Source organism: Carlito syrichta, unplaced genomic scaffold (assembly GCF_000164805.1).
Source record: "Carlito syrichta isolate Samal-C Ts95f unplaced genomic scaffold, Tarsius_syrichta-2.0.1 Scaffold143308, whole genome shotgun sequence".
In the NCBI taxonomy this organism is placed as follows: domain Eukaryota; kingdom Metazoa; phylum Chordata; class Mammalia; order Primates; family Tarsiidae; genus Carlito; species Carlito syrichta.
In genome coordinates this window covers 66,631-83,706 of record NW_007087404.1, presented here as the reverse complement: position 1 = coordinate 83,706, position 17,076 = coordinate 66,631, and positions in this window count along the sequence as shown.

Genomic DNA, 17,076 nt, shown 5'->3' with positions numbered 1-17,076 from the left:
GTGGCCCCGCCCCCTATTCCCAAGCCCCGCCCCGCTCAGCCGCCCTTCGGTAGCCCTGGCAACCGGGTGCCGCCATCCCATTGGTCGATTCCGACATAAAGCATTCATCTCTGCTAGCCGTCTCCGCAAACTTGCGCCGCAGTCCTCCAGGCGGAGCCCTCTGTCCGTGGCTACCCCGCGCTGGAAATGCGAGCTGCAGGGCCGCTACCTCCAAATCCCCAGCATTTACGCGTCTGGGACCCTTAGACCCTGCATCTTAGGTCTTACAGAGCGGGCAAGAAGCCAGACTGTTTCCTGTTTGCTCCGGGATGCCTTTTCTCTCAATGTCTCAAGTTAGTGGAGTCTCTCTTCTCTGCATGGGGACCAGTCCACTCATCCCTCAAAGCCCAGGTCAAATGTCACCTCCTTATATTACTTTTCTAATAAAATTGTTTTTATTTAGTTACCTCTTCCAGGCATCTTCTCTGATTCCTCTAACTCAAAACGCAGCTAAAATGCCTTCAGAAAGCCTTTTTGTGACTTTCCCAACTCAACGCATTCCCTCCCTTTATCCTATCCTCTGAACCCTGCAAACTCTTACCTCTTAAGTTAAATGTGTCTCCTTCTCCAAGAAGCTTTCTCTGACTTCCTCAACTGAAAGTATTTCTTCTCTTGTGTATGGGCAAGCTCTGCTCATCCATCAAAGTCCAATATTGAACCTTCCTTGACTTTCCAAGGAACAATGGAACTCATGACACTCGTCTGTCTGGACTCCACACTCGTTTGATTCTTGTTACCCATAACGTGATATTCCTGTTGTTTTACACTTCCTGTTTTGTTACACTTCACACCTAGTTTGTGAGTTCCCAAGGGTAGGGACTGAGTGCCCAGCTCCTTGAGTGGCCCAGCACCTAGTATAGACAAAAAAGCTGTGCTACTCAAAATCCAATTCAGAAGTTCATCTGGAACAGTAATTGTACAAGAACAACCAAAACATTCTTGAAAAAGAAGAGGACTTCCTGTACTAGGTGTCAAATTTTTAAAATAAAGATATAGTCTGTAAAACAGCAAAGTGCCGGAGTAGGAAGAGACAGTGGTAGAACAGAGAACAGTCTTGTACACACTGGAGAATTTGGTACACAACGAAGGTAGCATTGCCAATTAGTGGGGCCAAAGGCTTTTGATTTATCATATGTCTTCTTGTCCCCTGCCAGGGTGTAGGTTTTTTGAAAGTCAGAAGCATTTCTTATCCTGCCCTAGTATCTCCCTAGGGCACTCTGCACAACCTAGTTAGAAATGCTCAGTTCACAGATGGTACAGGGCAGTGACCACAGAGTTGGGGAGAGCCATTTTCTGCTCCCCACTCAGCAGGGCCACATACTGCTGAGTGTCCTTGGCCAAGTCACCCTGTCTAGGCCTGGGTCACTTCTCCCTGGCCTGATTTCCCCCTGTGAACTGAGAGGACTCACACTTATTTCCCTGCCTAGAAAGTCCTTCCTTTTTATGCATGGGAGTAGCTTTCAGAAGACAGTTTCACAGTAGGGTCATTTGCAGGTCTGTGCTTTGAAACTTTGGTAGTCATTTGCACCATAGTATGAGAACAAGCATTCTTGTCCTCTCATAAGGAACAAAGCCCTCCTGAGAACAAGCATCTACTGACCGGCAGGGGTTAGATCAGGACATCTGTGGCAGAAACCTAAAAAGATGAGACTAAGAGAAGGCAAGGGACACCCCAAGAGCTTTGGCTTTACTTTTTGTTTAATCAGTCTTTGATCTGGATCAATGAGATACCATGGTCTGGGTTTGCTTCACCAGCTTTTTTCATCACCTAGTGTATAATAGGCACATAATAGGTACATTCAGTATCCCTAATGAATTAATCAATAGAGGTAAGAAGGAATGAACCAGAATCCAGTCTGTTCATTTGTAACCTGTAAAGAGTAAGTGATCAGAGCAGACATATCTGCATCCTGAACTGGGTACAGATAAGCTGTGGCTTTATCTTTTTGCCTACTGGGTATGTGATGCCATTGAATCTCCATGGCAACCCTAATGTCATAGGAATTATAAGTGTCCCCATTTTACAGATGAGGAATCTGAAGCTCAGAGAAGTTCAGTAACTTTCCCAGGATCACAAAGCAAGTAAGGGTGGTTCCCAGATTTAAACTCAAGTCTCATCCTGATCCTTAACCTTTATATTTGACTGCTAACCAGTGGCTGAGAATTCTGTCCCTAGCTCAACAAAAGTTACCCAGTTATCCTGCTGGCATCCAGCCCAAAGGCTGGTGGCTCCTCTTCTGCTAGTTGCATGCCACTGTTGTCTTAGCATCCATGGCTGTTGTGATGAGCTCTCAAGATCATGAAACGGGATAAAAAGCCTCTGATCTCTAGTCAGGACTATGTTGGCCAATTCAACCTATTCTACCTCACTTAGCCAATCATAGCCATAGTCACAAACACTGCAATAATAAAAATACCTTATGTGTGCATAGAACGCAAAAGTTTGCAAAAATACTTTTTTGCTCGTCATTTTATTCAGGCTTCCCAGAATTCCACCTGTATTAATTCCTTAGGGTTTCCTTAACAAAGTACAAAAAAAGTAGTTGTTTAAAACAACAGAAATGTATTGTCTCACAGTTCTGAAGGCTAGAAGTCTGAAATCACGGTGATGGTAGTGCTATGCTCTCTCTGGCAGTTCTGGGACAGAATTGTTCTAGCCTCTAGTGTTTGCCGGCAATCCTTGGTATTCCTAGACTTGTAGATGCATCACTCCAGTCATGTGACTGTCTTCTCCCTGTGTGTCATCACATCATCTTCCCTCTACATGTGTATGTTCCTGTATCTAAATGTTCCCTTTTAATAAGTACAATAGTCATATTGGATCCAGATCCACCTTAATGACCCATTTTAACTTGATTACCTCTTCAAAGTCCCTGTTCCCAAATAAAGTCACATGCTGTGGCACCAGAGGTTAGAATCTTAACATAACTATTTTCAGGGACACAATTTAGCCCATGCCACCACCAGACACTTATTTTCATATCATTAGCCAAAACATAGATCCATGGTGATGCCTAGTTGTAAGGGAAGTGGGAAGAATTAGTCTTTAGTTGGTTGGGTACATTGCTGCTCCTTCCACTCCATAAAGTCAAAATACTAAAGAAGACAGGGAGACAATATTTTTTAGCAACTAGTAGTGAAAATTATTTCCCCTTTTAGAGATCAGTATACCAGTTGCTATGGTTTGAATGTGTCCCCCGAAAAGCATGTGTTGGAATTTAATCCCCCATGCAGCAGTGTTGAAAGATGAGGCCTATTGGGAGATGTTTAGGTCATGAGGGCTTCACCCTCAAGAATGGATTACTGTCAGTTACAAGAGGGCTTATTTGATTCTGTTTGTGGAAAACTAAAAAGATAAATAAAAAGGCTTGAGGTTGTGAGTTCCCTCTCTTGCTCTCTCTGGCCCTTTCTTTGCCCTTCCCCCACAGGATGATGCAGCAAGCAGGGCCTTGCCAGATGCTGCCTCTCCATCCTGGACTTCTCAGCCTCCAGAACCATGAGTCAACTTTCTGTTCATTATAAAGTGCCCAGTCTCATGTATTCTGTTAAAGCAGCACAAAATGGACAAAGACATTTGTTTAGAATGACAGTAGGATTTCTCCATAGAGAGATGTAGACACTTTTCGAGCACCTATTGTATGAAAGGCACCATGCTGAATGTTTACAATGCTTACAAATACAAATGATTGCATTTAATCTTTAGACAACTCTACAAGACAGGCATTATTAGCCTTGTTTTACAGATGAAAAATTAGGATTAAATCCTTTGTCTAAGGTTACACAGCTAGTGAATAATAGAGCAGGAACTTTATGATCTGTCTGACTTCATGCTGGTGAAATGGGCCCTAGGGATAGGGCATGAAGCCAGGACAAAGAATGCTAAGACCAGGCCAAAAGCAAACAGCAGGAGACCTGAACAGTGACTGGAACCCAGGGTCAGATACCATATGAACGGGAAGAAAGGGCACCAACCCAAAATCAGAACTGCAGCCTCCTTGAAGTCATCAGTGAGATGAAGACCCTGAAGTTACCAGAAACCAGAAACAGAAAAGCACGCTTAAGATTTTGTAAGCTTGGAGCTTCTCTACAGGTTAAGGATGGAAACTAATGCTAGCAGTAGCCACCATTTACTGAGTATCTACTATGCTCCAGGCACTGTGCTATGTGTCTGATAATAATAATAATAAAAATAATAATAATAGCTAACATTCCTAGACTGCTTACTATCATGCAGCCTTGTTTAAAGATTTATATAACCTAGCCTGGGCAACATAGCAAGACCCCATCACTATTAAAAAAAAGAAAGAAAGAAAGAAAAAAATAGCTGGGTGTGGTGGCATGCATGTGTAGTCCTCACCACTTTGAAGGCTGAGGAGGGAGGATTGGATGATCCCAGGAGGTTGAGGCTGCACTAAGCCATGATTATGCCACTGCACTCCAGTCTGGGCAATAGAGTGAGACCCTGTCTCTAAAAAGAAAAAGAAAGGCCGGGCTTGGTGGCTCAGCCTGTAATCCCAGCACTTTGGGAGGCCGAGGTGAGTGGATTGCCTGAGCCCGCGGGTTCAAGACCCGCCCGGGCAACTTGGCGAGAACTCATCTCAACAATAAATCAAAAATTAGCTGGGTGTGATAGCACGCACCTGTAGTTCCAGCTACTTGGGAGGCTGAGATGGAAGGATCGCCAGAGCCCAGCAGGTCGAGGCTGCGGTAGCCGGGAGCGTGCCGCTGCACTCCAGTCTGGGCGACAGAGTGAGACTCCTATTCAAATAAATAAATAAAAAGAAAAAGAAAAATATGTATAACCTTTAACTCTACATACCTTAGTAACCCCATGATGCAAGGGAGGAAACAAGCATGAATGACTAACTTGCTCAAGGTCATACAGCTAATAAGCGGCACCACTATACTACATACATCTTCATCTTCACAAGTCTGCACGGTGAGAACTATTACTTTCATCCCACAGTGGAGGAATCTGAGGCTCAGAAAGTCCAAGTGATTTGCCCAAAATCACGTAGCTGGTAAGTGGCAGAGCCCAGCCTCAAACTCAGGGCTGTGCACTGGTGAGTAATTTGAAACGGTGAGGCCCAGGCTCATGTTGGTGCAAAACCCTGGGCTCCAACCCCTAAGACCCTGAATCTGTTTGTGTCCCCTAACACAGAGACAGGCAGGCAGAGGCCCTGTCATTGTCTTGGAACCCAGCCCAAGACCCGGCACTGAGAAGGCAAAGCTCAAGTGCATTGGACTGAATGGGGGATTACAGTCACAACCCTCTTCCAGTCAGACAAGATGTTGAGAGACTGAAGTCAGTAGTTTGGATTTCTTTGTGTTTATTTTCATTCTCTTTTAGGTTACACACAAATGTGAAAAAATAATAATTGTGTGTGGCAATTAAGGAATCCATACACCTTCTCTCAAGTCAGACATGAATCATTTCTAACAAATGTGATGAGAAAAAACAACCATTAAAAAATTCTCAGCTGAAAATTCTCACTGTTTCAGAGCCACATGGGAAGGAACAGAAAAAGTTGCTGGTTGCAGTTATCTTCCACATTCTCCATTGGGCCTCAGACTTGGGCATGCATCAGAATCACCTGGAGGGCTCATTAAAACACTGATTGCCAGGCCCCATCCCAGTATTTCTGATTCAATAGGTCTGGAGGCGCCCTGGGAATATCACTTCTGACAAGTTCCCAGGTGGTGCTGATACTGCTGGTCCAGAAACCACCCTTTGAGGAACTCTGCCCTAAACAAACATGAAGTCTGGCAGGCAAAGAGGTCAAAGCTGTGTACCTTTGAAAGAAGGCATCAGGCTCTTGTCCCTCTCTGGCAAGGAGGTAGGGTGGGCCAAAAGTCAACCTTTGGCTGGAAGGCTGCACTGTCTCTAGACAATAAGAGTTCATATGTCAGGGGTAAACAAGTTTCAGTTCATCTTCTGGAGCCATCCTCACTTGCTGCATGAGCTTGGCTAAGTTACTTACCTCCTGTGAGCCTCACTTTATTCATCTGTAAAATGGGTATAATAAGAGTCCCTACTTCCTAGGGTTGGTGGAAGGAGTTTGTGAACATATAATCTCTTGCCTAGTGCCTGGCATATATGCTAGCAAATACATTCTATTTGGTTTCTATTTGTTTTGCTTGTTTGTGTCTTTGCTTCTTTCTTTTTTTTTTTTCCGACAGATCCTCACCGTATCACTCACGCTGGGGTTCAGTGGTGTGATATAGCTCACTGCAGCCTTGAACTCCTGCGCTCAAGTGATCCTCCCACCTCAGCCTCTCAAGTAACTGGGAGTACAGGCACGTGCCACTACATCTGACTAATTTTCATTTTATTTTTTGTAGAGAAAAGGTCTCACTAAGTTGCCCAGGCTGGTCTCAAACTCCTGGCCTCAAGCAACCTTTACCTCAGCCTCCCAATATGCTGAGATTACAGGCATGAGCCACCGTGCCCAGCCAGCAAATGCATTCTAAGGAGTAGCTATTAGCAGTACTACTAATAGCCTGAACCAGGCCAGAGGAGGAAATCCAGAACTGTCAGAGGTTACAGCTGGGACAGGATGGGAGATTTGGGACCTAAGTTGACGGATTCCCAGCAGAGACCAGATGCTCAGGGAGTGGGTCCGTGCAGTGTGAAGGGATGGGTAGTGGAATTCTGTTCCATTCCCTGTGGGATTTCACAGGGGCAGGGGTTGACGTGCTGAGCACTGAGTCATGTAAGTCTGACCCAAGCTGGGTCTCTTTCTAAATTGCAGTAGTAGTCATTTCTTTCTCTAAGAAAGCTGTTCACTCATCCTGAGGAAGGGTGGACCCAGGCAGCCACAACTGTACCTCAGGATGATCTGCTCCCCTCCCCAACTGCTGATTGACCCACACTTGGGCACCACATCCATATGCCTCCAGTTAACCGTCCAGTCAGAGACACCAAGACTAGGTAGGTGACAAAGCCAAACTAGGGTCAGTAGAGTCCACTCCAGAGGGAACCAGAGAGTGTTTCCCTCTGTCTCTGAGACTTCCTGCCATGCCTGGTCTCCCTGAAAGACTCTGGGTTCTTTCAGTAAGTCTCCCTTCACAGAGTCAGCACAGCAGAGTCCTCAATCACAAGGACACAAGAAGTCAGACTTCCTGTCCTGGAATCCTGGCTCCACCATTTCTCCAATGGAATGTCCCTGGAAAAGTTACCGAGCCTCTCTACCTCATTTTCCTCTTCTGTAGAATGAGGATAATAAAACTCTACTTCGTGGGGTTGATGTGAAGAGCAAAGAGGTAATTATGTGTGATAGCTTAAATGTTGATGTACCCCCCCAAATTCCTAGTATGATAGTATTGAGGGTGGGGCCTTTGGGAAGCGATTAAATCATGAGGGCTTCACTCTTATGAATGGAGTTCTTGCCCTTATAAGAGAGGCTCAAAGGAGCGCTCCCGAATCTTCCACCATGTGGAAGAAGGTGTCATCTTTGAAGCAGAGTGCAAGCCCCTACCAGACATTGAATCTGCAAGCACCTTGATCTTGGACTTCCCAGCTCAGAACCGTGAGCAATAAATTTCTATAGTTTATAAGTTACCTGTTATAAGGTGCTAGTTATAGTGTACCAAACAGACTAAGACACCTGCATAATAATTAGAACAGGGATAATCATGATTAACACTCAATATTACCATTGCTACTATCATTCATTTGCACTGGCTTGGTGGAGTTTTGTTCCTTATAATCAGTGTCCTTGTTTGAATGCTAGCTCAGTGCACGGCCTGGGCAAATCACCTCACAGAGTTGTTGTGACTATCACATGGACGATCTCAGGCACCTCTAACTAACGTGTCCAAAATCTCTCTCAGCATCTTACTCTCCAACTTGCTTGTCTTCTCATTTCCCAGCTCATGCTCAAGCCAGAACCCTTGGCATTATCCCCTGACTCCTCTTACCTCCATTTCCTAATTCTCCTTTCTGCTCCTTGAGTAGTTCTCAAACCTGCCTCAGTTAGCTAGGGTTAGCAGGGCTGTTAACAGATCACCCAAAACTCAGTAGCTTAAAAAAAAAAACAACTAAATTTTATCATTGTTCACAGTTCTATGGGTTGGCCAGTCTCTGTTAGGCAGTTTTCTGCTGCTCTCATTTGTGGTCTACTATAATTTAAATGGGATTGTCCCTCCAACATTCATATGTTGGAACTTAACCTCCAGGGTGATGGTATTAGGAAATGGTGCCCAGGCTGGCGTGGTGGCTCACACCTGTAACCCCAGCACTTAGGAAAGTGGAGATGAGAGGATTGCCTGAGCTCAGGAGTTTGAGACCAGCCTGAGCAATATGGTGAGACCTCATCTCTACAATAAATCATAAAATTAACCAGGCAGAGTGACACACTCCTGTAGTTCTGGCTACTTGAAAGGTTGAGGCAGAAAGATCGCCTGAACCCGGCAGGTTGAGGTTGCAGTGGCCATGAGTGTGCTACTGCACTCCAGCCTGGGCGACAGAGTGTGACTCTGACTCAAAAAAAAAAAGAAGATGGTGCCTTTGGGAGGCGATTAGGCCTTGAAGGCTCTGCCATCATGGATGGAATTAATGCCCTTATACAAGAGGCTCTATTCTTTCCACCATGTGAGGACACTAGTCATCTATGAAGAACGTGCCTTTACCAGACACCAAGCCTGCTGGCACCTTGATCTTGGAATTCCCAGCCTCCAGAACTTTGAGAAATAAAGTTCTGTTCTTTATAAATTACCCAGTCTCAGGTATTTTGTTATGGCAAGGACTCTTATGTGGTGTAATCGGATGGCAGCTGGGAATAAAATCAACTAAAGGCTCGACTGGGACACTGGGATCACTGGGCCTCTCTCCCCCTCCATGTGTGTCAAGGCCTCCTTTGGGGCTTTCGTATGGTCTCACAGCAGGAGATCTGGACCTCTTAGCTGGTGGAGCAGGGCTCCTATGAGCTCAAAAGTAAAGCTTGCCAGGTCTCCTGAAAGCTTAGGTGCAGAACTGGCATAGCGTAGCTTCCTCTGCATTCTACTGGTTAAAGTGTGTCACGGGGTTATCCCAGATTCCATGTGAGATGGGACTACCACACAAGGCATGAATATTGGCGGTATAGTTCATCTTTGGAGACTAGCTGCCATTAAATCCAACCAAGCTCTGTATGTTTACTGCCCCTTCTATGCCTAAGTCATCATCATCTCTAGCTAGGGGTCTGTAATAATTTTCTAAATAACCTCCCTACACTACTTGTACCCCTGCCAATCTAGTCCCTGCACTGCTTCCAGGATGCTATTATTAAAATAAGTCAATAGCCAGGTGCAGTGGCTCATGCCCGTAATCCCAACACTTTGGAAGGCCAAGGTGGGAGGATCACACAAGTCCAGGAATTTGAGACCAACCTGGGCAACATAGCAAGATCTCATCTCTACAAAAAGTTTAAAAATTAGATGGACATGATGGTACACACCTGTATTCACAGCTACTTGGAAGGCTGAGGCAGGAAGATAACCTGAGCCTGGGAGATCAAGGCTGCAGTGAGCCATGATCGTGCCACTGTACTACAGTCTGGGCAACCAAGTGAGACACTGACTCAAAAAAACAAAAGTCAAAATACAATTTAAGTCCAAGTTTTACCTGTCTAAAGCCCTGCAATGACTTCTCTTTGCTCTGGGAACCAGGACTTAAATCTTTAACAAAGCCTCCTAGACCCTCCATCACGAACCCCACTCCAGCCTCATCTCTGCCATCTCCTCAATTCCCGTAGCCACCATTTTCCTGGCCTTCTTCCAGCTTCTTGAACCTGCCACACTCCTTCCCTCCCTGTGATCTTTGCATTTGCTGTTCCGTCTCTTCCCCTAACTAGCTGCTGCTCATCCTTAAGGCCTTTGCTGACATATCCTTTCCTCAAGAGGCTGTCCCTGACGCTTTAGATCAGTCAACACATTTTTTTCATTGTGAGTAAGAAAATTCGACTCAAACTGGCTCAAGCAAAAAGGGCACTTATTGCCTCATGTAACAAAGCCACTGAGGGATAAAAGGTAAGAGAAAGACTGAATCCCAGAGCCCAAAACTGTCATTGGGGATCTGTTCTGCTTCAAGTCTCAGCACTGCCTTCCTTAGGGTTGACTTCTCCCTCAGGCAGACTTCACCCCTCCGCTCCCACACACCTCTTTTCCACACCCCCATCCCTTCCCCTCCAGTCCTCCACACCCAACCCTCCTTGAACCCCAGCCATTGCCTCCTAGGTCCTTTTCCTTGATGTTCATTTCTCTGATTGGCCAGACCTAGGTCTTGAGTCTCTCTCCTCTCCCCCAGCTGAAAGATGAGACCAGCACCATCCTCACTGTATGGAATGAGAGTGGGGAAGGGATGGTTTCCCAAAGGAAAATGGGGCATTGTTACCTAAAGGGACAGGCATTCTAGGAAGGCAAAAAACACCCATCAATTCCCTTTATTCTCTTTGCCAGGACTTGAGTGTTTCCTCCACATAGCCAGGCACTCTTTTGTCTTAGTATCTTTGTACAGGCTACTCCCTCTGCCTGGAACTTTTTTTTTTTTTTTTGGAGTTGGGGTTTTACTATGTTGCCCAGGCCAGAGTGCAATGGCACAATCACAGCTCACCTCAGCCTCAAACTCCTGGACTCAGGTGATCCTTCTGCCTCAGCCTCCTGAATAACTAGGATTGTAGGCATGTGCCATCACACCTTGTGTGTGTGTGTGTGTGTGTGTGTGTGTGTGTGTGTGTGTGTGTATGCATATGAGACAAGTTCTCACTGTGTTGATGAGGCTGATCTGAAACTTCTGGACTCAAGAAATCCCCCCACTTTGGCATCCTGAAGTGCTGATTACAGCTCTGGGTCACTGTGTCTGACTTGGAATACTTTTTTAAAATAATACAGGCTGGGCTCGGTGGCTCAGCCTGTAATCCCAGCACTTTGGGAGGCCAAGGTGAGTGGATTGCCTGAGCCCATGGGTTCAAGACCAGCCAGGGCAACTTGGCAAGACCTTGTCTCTACAATAAATCAAAAATTAGCAGGGCGTGGTAGTGTGCACCTGTAGTTCTGGCTACTTGGAAGACTGAGGCGAAAGGATCACCAGAGCTCAGCAGATTGACACTGGGGTGACCGTGAGCATGCCACTGCACTCCTGCCTGGGCGACAGAGACTCCAACTCAAAAAAAAAAAAAAAAAGTGTTCCAAATATAGCAGCCAACATTGCATCTTAGTCCATTTTCTGCTGCTTAGAATACCTGACACAGGGTACTTTATAAAGAAAAGGACTTTATGTCTTACATTTATGGAAGCTGAGAAGTCCAAGATCAAGGAATAGCATCTGGTGAGGGCCTTCCTGCTAGGGAGGACTCTTTGCAGAGTCCTGAGGTGGCACAGGCATCACAAGGTGAAGGGGCTGAGATGCTAGCTCAGGTCTTTCTTCCTCTTCTTTTAAAGCCACAAGTCTCACTCCCAGGATAATTCTTTCATCTATTAGTGCATTAAACCTTGAATGGATTCATTCATTCATTAAGGCAGAGCCCTCATGACCCAGTCAACCTCTCAAAGGTCCCACTTCTCAACACTGCCATATTGGGTGTTAAACTTGAGTTTTGGAGACAGCATCTGAACCTTGAGTGGATTCCTGCTGCAGCTGTGGATACATGGGCAGAGGTTGGGGAGCATTTCTAGAGTGCTTTCTTTTTTTTTTTCTTTTGAGTTGGAGTCTCACTCTGTCGCCCAGACTGGAGTGCAGTGGCCGCTCCCGGCCACCATAGCCTCGACCTGCTAGGCTCCTGCGATCCTTCCTCCTCAGCCTTCTGAATAGCCAGAATTACAGGCGCGCACTACCACGCCCAGCTAATTTTTTGATTTTATTGTAGAGATGAGGTCTTGCTACCCAGGCGGGTCTCGAACCCGCAGGCTCAAGCAATACACTCACCTCAGCCTCCCAAAGGCGCGGGATTACAGGCTGAGCCACCGAGCCTGGCTTAGAGTTCTTTCTTCACAGCAGGTGTGGACCTGAGCCCTGTGTACAGTTACTGTGGGACTGGTTAGGTGGTTGGAGTCTGTGGCTATTTTGGAGACACTAGTTCCGGATGTGTAGACAAAGTTCCCCCTGGCCATCATCTCCCCAGCTTGGAGGCTGAGCCCAGAAGTTTGAGTCACAGAAAGTACTTGAAAGCCCCTAGAAAAGCCATCTGGGTCAGGAGCACTTAGAATATTTTCCCCCACATGTTTAGTCTATCGGAATATTATGCATAACAAAGAACTCCAAAACTTAGTGGCTCAAAATAACAAACGTATTATATCACACAGTTTCTGAGGGTCTGGAATCAGCTTAGCTGGGTGACCCAGCTCAGGGTCTCTCATAAGTTTGTGATCAAGCAGTCAGTTAGGGTTGCAGACATCTGAAAGCTTTATACCCCAGGCTGAAGGACCCACTTGTAAACTCACAAGGAAGGAGCCTTTAGTTCCTTGTCACATGAATTTTTCCATAGGAATGCTCAATGCATGTCCTCCTCCAGAATAAGTGATCTGAGAGAAAGAGAGATTGAGACCAAGACAGAACTGCAGTCTTTTATAACCTAACTCAGAAGTGACAGCCATCACATCTGCCAAGCAGACCAACCTGTTACAATGTGGGGGCGGATTATACAAGAATATGCACACTGGAAGGAAGGAGTCTTTGGGGGCTATTTTGAATGCTGCCTGCCATAGCTATAATTTACATATAAAGAAATTCACAGATCATAGGTGAATTGATCAGATTTTTTCTGGAGTGTAATGTCACACTCATGGCCACCACAGCCTTCACCTGCTGGGTTCAGGTGATCCTTTGCCTCAGCCTTCCAAGTAGCTGGAACCACAGGTGCCTGCCACCATGCCTGACTAACTTTTTTTTTTTGAGTTGGAGTCTCACTTCATCACCCAGACTGGAGTGCAGTGGCACGCTCACAGCCACCCCAGCGTCAACCTGCTAGGCTCCAGCAATCCTTCTGCCTCAGCCTTCCAAGTAGCCAGAACTACAGGTGCATGCCACACCAGGCTAATTTTTGATTTATTGTAGAGAGGAGGTCTCACCATGTTGCCTGGGCTGGTCTCGAACCCACGGGCGCAGGCAATCCACTTGCCTCGCCCTCCCAGAGTGCTGGGATTACAGGATGAGCCACCAAAGATCGCCAAATTATTTTATTTATTGTAGAGATGGTTTCTCACCAAGTTGCTGGTCTCGAACCCCTGAGCTCAGGCAATCCACTCACCTCTGCTCCCAAAGTGCTGAGATTACAGACATGAGCCAAACTGCCAGGCCTGCTCAGTTTTAACAATCAAATGTACTAATGTAACCCACAGTCCTACCAAGGTTTAGAACACTTCTATTAACTCAGAACATTCTTTCATGCCCCTTCCCAGTCAATCCCTCCTCACTCCAAGCAACGACTGATCTTATTTCTGTATGATCCACAGTTTTGCCTGGTCTAGAATGTGATCAAACTGGAGTTAAACAATAGTTACTCTTTTGTGTCCAACTTCCTTTGTTCTGCATAACGATTTGAGATTCATCCATATTGTTATGTGTACCAATGGTTAATTCCTTCTTGTTTTTGAGTTATGCCTTTCCACCTTTGGTGATTCTTACCCCTATTAAATGCACCCTCTAACATGACATCTGGCAGTTAACTCCTCATGTTCTTCCTTCTACTAGACTGTGGGTCCCCGACATGAACTCAGTGCCTAGTAGGGGTAGAGTTGGGAATTGTCATATCCTGGGACTTGGGAGTTGGCTTGGTGGGAAACAGGGGTCTGCATGGAGTCGAAAGGCACTGGAAGGAGACCTGCTCCCTGGGGCTAGAAATAACTCCACAGACCCCTTGAGCTGAGAGGGGTCTCCAACCAGAAGTTCCAGGATAGAGTAAGGATTCCAGTCCAATAAACACAGAGGAGGCAGTGAGTCCACAGTTGTCACCCTGGGGGTCAGCTTTCTGGCTACTGGAAATCTCACTGACTGAGGACAGACCTGAAAAGAAAGCAAAAACTCACTCTCCCTTTCATCCAAAGAGTGCACCTGACAACTATTCCCAGCCCTCAGGCGGGATTTGGAGTTGTTGTCTCCTCCAGCCCAGCCCTCTTGTGCTGCTCACACTGGCCCCACCCTCAGCAGGGTCCTGAGGAGACTAGGACTGAGACCCCAACACCTGTAGGCTTTCTGGAATGCCAGGGCCCCTGAGGCATGAACCTAGGGGTCAGAGCTGATAATGAGTTCCTGTTCTACCACCCTCTGGTTATGTGGCCTAGGTATGACCTAATCATGTCTCCATCAAGAGGACCAGTCAAATTCTCTTCCCCTTGAATACAGGCTGACCTTGGTGACTGCTTATAATCAAGAGAATTCAGCAGAAGGTATCCTGCATGAGTTCCCAGGTTAAACCAAAAGAAATCCTGTAATTTCTTCCTTGGTCTCTTGGAAATCTCATTCTACAGACACTCCATCTTGGATCCCAGCTGCTATGCTGTAAGAAGCCAAGCCACATGGAGAGGCCACATGTAGGTTTTCCAGGTAACAATTCCAGCTCAGGAACCAGACGTGTAGTGAAACAGCCTCCAGGTGATTCCAGCCCCAGCCATTTGAGTCTTCCCAGCTAATGCTCCAGACATCATGGAGCAATGTCTAAGTTATCTAGACCCCAGAACGTAGCAGCTTAAAACAACAAATATTGATCATCTCATATTTTCTGATAGGAACCACAGGGTGGTTCTGATTCAGGGTGTCTCAAAAAGTTGCAGTCAAGCTGTTGGCCAGGACTGCAGTCATCTAAGACTTTCAGGTTAGAGGATCATTTCCAAACTCATTCATGTGGCCATTAGCAGGAGGCCTCAGTTCCCCTCCATGTGGGCATCTCCATGGTTGAGTGTCCTCACATCTTAGCAGCTGACTTCCCCCAGTGAGACAGAATATCTTTTATGACTGACACCCAAAAGTGACATGCTATATCACTTCTGCCATATTCTATTTGTCACACAGGCCAACATAATATAACGTGGGAGGGGACTATACAGGGTGTAAATACCAGAAGGCAGAGGACTTGGGAACCATCTTGAAGGTCAACTACCACAGGCAGAGACCAGCCATTCCCTCTTGTGCCCTGTCAAATTTCTGATGCACAGACTCTGTGGGCTAGGTAAAATAGTGATTATATTATGCTGTGAAGTTGTGGGTGGTCTGTTACACAGCAGTAGATATCTGGAACAGAGACAAAAGAATTATTCATTGGGTTTGGGGTGCCACCAGAAGACATCTGACTTCTCATTCCCTCTTGATGTCTACTGAGCAACTGTACTTGTCAACCTGCCCTCATGCTACTGAAATAGGAGAAAGGGCCAAGGAGAGGTAGAAAGATGGATTCTGCCGGTTTCCATAGGCCCCAGGGTTGGTGCTGCAGAGAGGAGATGTGGTGGGACAGCAGGCCTGTGGGGGGCAGACGTGAGCCATGAAGGGTGAACCAGAGGCCACTGATGGAAGAGAGCTGTTTGGCACCCAGCCCTTTATCAGCAGGATACCCCAAACCCCCCCATCCCTCACCGCCTCTGTGTCTATAGATAATGAACTGAGCAGCTGTGATGGCCAAGAGGACAGGAACACAGTCACCTTACAAGCAGTGGAGAAGGGGTCAACCAAGGGCCAGCAGGGGATACCTAAGGAAACAAGTCCTTTTTTTTGTCGTGCTCTTCCCTACCAGAGGGCAGGGAAGAGAGGACACACCACGCCCACCTCCTCTCTATGTCACAAGTCCAATAGGTGGCTGACTTTTGAAAATGGAAAGACCAAGTTAATGCCCAAAACAAGGGACTAAAAATGACTGAAAAGTTTTGGAACCCGTTGGAAATGTCATCAAGGAGACCGAATGCCCGCCAAGAAAGGAAGGGTGGCAGGTTACAGTTGGCAGAAATTGTTTTTAAAAATAACTGTTTGGAGCAACCCCTTCGGCTCCCCTCCCACTGTAGGAGTTTTTCTGTCCTCTCAATAAATCTCGCTTTCTTTTAAAAAAAAAAAAACTGCTTGATGTTTAGTTTAAGATGTTCCCATTTCTCAACTAGACTCATTCCAGGAGTCACTGTTACTATAATCCTTGGCTCCTCCTCTTCCACTTTATTCATTCATTCACTCATAAGCACCTACTGTATGTCAGGCACCGGCCATGGGATTCTGTGATGAGCAAAACAGACTCAGTTCCTGTCCTTATGGAGCATATGATCTACTTGGGGAGAGAGACATGAAACAGCTAATCACACAAGTGCATACATAGTTTCAGACTATAAGTTCGGTTAGAAGGATAGCCGATTGGTTCCCATGTTCTGCCCATCCAGCTTCCAAATATCTCCTAAGTCTTCTGCCACTTCTCCTGACCCTGGATGCCTCTGCCTTTGTTCAGGTCCCAGTGTCTCTTATTTGGGTTATTTCCTTGGCTCTGATCCCTTAACATCCAGCCCATTCCCTAAACTTCCTCAGAGAGGTCTTGCCAAAAGGAAACTAGGATTGTCTCTTCCTGTTGCAGACAGCTAGTCATGCTCCAGCATCTACTCTTCCTTTAGTCATAGAGCCTCTACCTGTTTGCTGAGCACATATCTGTCTGTAATAAAAACTGCACTTCTCAACACTCTGACTGCCAGTCATGTCCATGTGATTAAGTTCTGGTCAGTGCCATAAGAATGAAAGTCATGTGTACAATTCCAGCTTAGCCTTTAAAGAGGAGGGGTGTGTCCCTCACAGCTGGTTGAAATACAGAAGAGATGGCAGGAGCTGGAGCTGCCTTCTTGGACCACAGAATGGAAACTGCACTTTGAAGATATCAGAGCAACAAACAAGCCAGAAGGAGCCAAAGCCCCTGATGGTAGAGTCACCATGTCCACTTTGCATGTCTGCCAGTTTGTTATATAAGCAAGAAGTACACTTCGATCTTGTCCAAACCGTTGTTATTTTGGAGTCTGTTACAGCAGGTGAGCCTGTTTCTTAACTACAGTAGTTCCCCATTATCCATGGTTTCACTTTCTGCAATTTCAGTTATGACATAAAATGAG